Source organism: Cucurbita maxima, unplaced genomic scaffold, assembly GCF_002738345.1.
Source record: "Cucurbita maxima cultivar Rimu unplaced genomic scaffold, Cmax_1.0 Cma_Scf00911, whole genome shotgun sequence".
Taxonomy (NCBI): Eukaryota; Viridiplantae; Streptophyta; class Magnoliopsida; order Cucurbitales; family Cucurbitaceae; genus Cucurbita; species Cucurbita maxima.
In genome coordinates this window covers 2,417-6,995 of record NW_019272927.1, presented here as the reverse complement: position 1 = coordinate 6,995, position 4,579 = coordinate 2,417, and the positions used below count along the sequence as shown (strand labels likewise).

At 33.1% G+C, this 4,579-nt stretch overlaps 1 non-coding gene across 1 annotated transcript; it reads right to left on the bottom strand.

The window, feature by feature from the left end:
* Positions 1–3,465: 3,465 nt before the first annotated feature.
* On the bottom strand, positions 3,466–3,538 carry TRNAF-GAA. The gene has a single exon. It is a non-coding gene; the product is annotated as a tRNA-Phe (tRNA).
* Positions 3,539–4,579: the final 1,041 nt, after the last annotated feature.

The following is a 4,579-nucleotide window of genomic DNA, read 5'->3' as shown; positions in this document are numbered from 1 at the left end:
ATGCTCCCCTAGATGGGTTGCCAATCAAAGACCTAACATTTGATGTTGACTCTTTTGAAGAAAGAGCCACACAATCAAACAGCTCAAAACGTCGCGGTAACTCTAAGAACCTTAACACACATAGGGAAGAACGTGTCGAAGAGTTAGACATTAAGCAAAAGATCATGTTAAAACTCTTTAGCGATCTGACAAAAGACTTCAGGACATCTACACCAAAAATTCATTGTTGTCCAGCGGTCAGGATATTTGGCTTTCACCCAGCAGGCCTGGGTTTGATTATCGGCAATGGAATATTATTTTCTTATTTCATCTTATTTTACAGTTTCTATCTTTGATTAAACAGACTTTTACGAACTTCGTACCTTTGTTAGAGTTATATTATATATATTTGGTTCAATTTCAACTACTGGGTTGAGGTGATTCAAATGGTTAATGCGATAATCGGACTATTTTCGAGGTCTCTCTTGTTGAACGCCATCATGGTTGAGATTAGCACCCAAGTGAGTTTGACAAGGAGACCCGAATTTAAACTTTACCTACGTTTGAAAGGCACTATAATAGTCAAGGTCAATGGTATTTTAGATTAAAAAGACTTTTATGAACATTGTACCTTTGTTAATGTTACTTTGAACGTTTATTTGTGTACTTTGTACGTTTATTTGTGTTACTTTGTACCTTTGTTAGTGTTATGTTGTAGACATTTCGTCAAGTTCAACAAGTGGGGTTGAGGTAATTCAAATGGTTAATGTTACTTTATTTGATTTAAATTGTTAATGTGATAATTTAGTTGAACAGTTACCGGTTATTTCCAAGGACTCTCTTATTGAATGCCAATAAGGCCGAAATGATTGAGATGAGCACCCAAGTGAGTTTGACAAAATTGAAATAAAATCAATAAAATTGAAAAAAATTGGAAAAAAATGAGCCTTATGACACTTCCTTCAACTCGAAGGGCGGTAAACCAAGGATTCCTTCGCCCAAGACCCACGATCCAACTCCCAACATGAAAATGATAAGCTATAGAATCATTCCAAGAACCTCAATGGATGGGTTACAAACTCTCATTACCAATCTCGACAACTGGACGTGTCATCGGCATTAGAAGAACGACAGCATCAGAGCAAGTCATGGGGATAGAAGATCTCGTTGAAGGATGATAGACCAACCATAATCTTCAGCCCAACGAGCCAAGCTTTTGTAGAAGCAAGAACCCTTGTATTTTTAAAGGAATTACCACCTTCTTATACAAAATTTGGATCAACCAAGATATAAAAGCTAGAATTAGATTATGAGATCCAACCATGAGAAGCAAGATTTTGAACCTTTTTCTAAATTGAGTCACTCCAAATCAAACTTGATCAAGGCTTGATTAAATTACTCAGATGCAATCTACCACAAGAATGGCATGAAACTTAGAAACGACAAAGATATGTTCAAATTTCTATAAGGGGGAACGTCTCAACTTAAGAGATTAATTTGATTGATCACAAATATGCTTTTACATAATAATTTGTGGGTATTTATAGTCTCCCCACAAAATAAGTTAGTGACCGTGATTTAATCTCGATCCTTTTAAATCTCCACAGAAGACGAAGTCAATTTGAGCATTACAAACTTTATGAAATTAAAATAATAAATAAAGTTTTCTAACCACTCATGAAATGATGCTTGCAACTTCATCCGCTACTTAAACCGTGCAAATATTTACTTATGAAATGATAGTTGTACCTAGCCTATCCAATTTTGTAGATGAAGTATGAATGCTTGTTGAATCTTTTTGGCCTTGGGTTGTGTAATAGGTCCAGTTGGAACACCGTGATTCTTATCATCATCCCCCTCTTCAAAAGGATTCGTCCTCGAATCAGAAAAATCATCACCTACATCAAAAGAACTCAACTCAGTAACATTGAAAGTAGAATGTACACCGTGATTCTTATCATCATCCCCCTCTTCAGGATTCGTCCTCGAATCAGAAAAATCATCACCTACATCAAAGGGACTCAACTTAGCAACATTTAAAGTATAATGTATTGACAATTCTATGGGAAGATCAATTTTATTGTTTCATGCAATCAAATGAGTCATTTTACTAAATGTCTTACGGAGCATTTATAGTCAAATAAAGAATTAGGAATCCACGCTATCTTTAGATCTACAGACTCACTCCCAATTGAATTGAGCTATCTATGGTTAACATTATAATGAAAGTTCATCAGTAAAATTATTTACGCTAATTCATTGAAACTTTAAAAAGAAATCATCTCTAAATTTAGATAAGATAGTAAGTTATACTAATTGAATCAGGTGTGGTGAAGGTCGAACAAACACGTGACCTTCAAATCTTCAATATTACGCTCTCTCAACTAAGTTATCCCCGTTAACATTGAAAATGAAAATTTGGAAATTTTAAAAAGAAATAATCACTAAATTTAGATTATATAGTAATTTTAAAAAGAAATAATCACTAATTTTAGATTGAATATTCGAGTTATGCAAGTTAGTCAACTTGAATTAGGTGCGGTGAACGTGTATCAAACACGTGACTTTTAGATCTTCATTGGTGCTCTCCAAACTGAGCTATCCTCCTAACATTAAAAATAAAAATTCAGAAATAATCACTAATTTTGGAGTGAATATTCAGGTTATGTAAGTTGACTAAAAATATTTTCACTACTTCATTGAGATTTTAAAAAATTGAATAGTCAGGAGTCGAGTTATGTGACTTGAATCAGGTGCGGTGAACGTGGATCGAACACGTGACCTTCAGATTTTGAGTCTGATGCTCTCAAAACTGAGTTATCCTCACTAATATTTGGAAAAAAAAAAAATCATAAGTAAAGGTATTTCCGCTAATTCATTATATTTTAAAAAGAAATAATCACTAATTTTAGATTGAATAAAGTTATGCAACTTAATAGACTTATGCAACATAAACCAAGTGCGGTGAACATGAATTAAACATGTAACCTTGAGATATTCATTCCCAATTGAGCTATCCCCGCGAACATTAAAAATCAAAATTCATAAGTAAAGCTATTTCCACTAATTCATTATATTTTAAGAAGAATTTATAATCAACTAAACTATAAGATATAATGAATGTCGATCAAACACAAGACCTTCCAATATTCAATCTGATGCTCTCCCAACTAAGCCATTCCAGATAACATAAAAAAATGAATAATCACATTTTTTAGATTGAATAGTCAAGTTGTGCAACTTAGTCAACTTATGCCAGTGGGATAAAAAACGTGCCAGATCTTCCTCTAATTCATTGAGATTGAGATTTTAAAAAGAAATAATCGCTAATGCAATGAACGTGGATCAAACACGTTACCTGCTCACTAATATTAAAATTGAAAATTCAAAAAGTAAAGGTAAACTTATGCCAGTTGGATAAAAAACATGACAGATCTTCCTCTAATTCATTGAGTATGAGATTTTAAAAAGAAAGAATCGCTAAAGTGCAGTGAACGTGGATCAAACACGTGACCTTCAGATCTTCAGTCTGACGCTCTCCCAACTGAGCTATCCCCACAATCATTAGAAATAAAAATTCATCAGTATAGGAATTTTAGCTGATTCATTGAGATTTTAAAAAGAAATAATGACTAATTTTCTATTGAATAGTCAAGTTATGCGAAATAGGTGTGGTTAACATGGAGATCGAACACGTGACCTTCAAATATTAAATTTGACTCTCTCCAAATGAGCTATCCCTGCTAACATTAAAAATGAAAATTTTTAAGTAAAAGTATTTACGCTAATTAATTGAAATTTTAGAAAGAAATAATCACTAATTTTAAATTGAATAGTCAAATTATGCAAGATTGAACACGAGGCCTTTAGATCTTCAATCTAATGCTCTCTCAACTGAGCTATCCACACTAACATTAAAAATGAAAATTCATCAGTAAAGGTATTTTCGCTAATTCATTTTAATTTTAAATAGAAATAATCACTAATTTTTAATAAGATATTCAAGTTATCCAACTTGTATAAGGTGCGGTGAACTAGAACACGTTAGGTATTTTCGATAATTCATTGAGATTTCAGAAAGGAATAATGACTAATTTTAGATTGAATAGTCAGGTTATGCAACTAGAATCAGGTGCGGTGAACGTGGATAACAAACACGTGACCTTCAAATCTTCAGTCTGATGCTCTCCCAACAGAGCTATCCCCTCTAATATTAAAAATGAAAATTCATAAGTAAAGGTACTTCCGCTAATTCATTATATTTAAAAAAGAAATAATCACTAATTTTAGATTGAATAAGCAAGTTGTGTTTTTAGTTATAGTCAGGTAATAAACTTGTATTAGGTGCGTTGAACGTGGATAAAACACGTGTGACCTTCAAATCTTTCGTCTAACAATCTCCCAACTGAGCTACTCTTGCTAACATTAAAAATGAATATTCATCAGTAAAGGTATTGGGTACGCTTCTGGAAATTCAACAAAAGGCAATAGTACTAGACCGAGATGCCAGATTTAAATCTCGCTTCTGAAAAATTCAACAAAAGGCATTGGGTACGCAGTTATAGTACGACATTCCACCCATAAACAGATGGTCAAACAG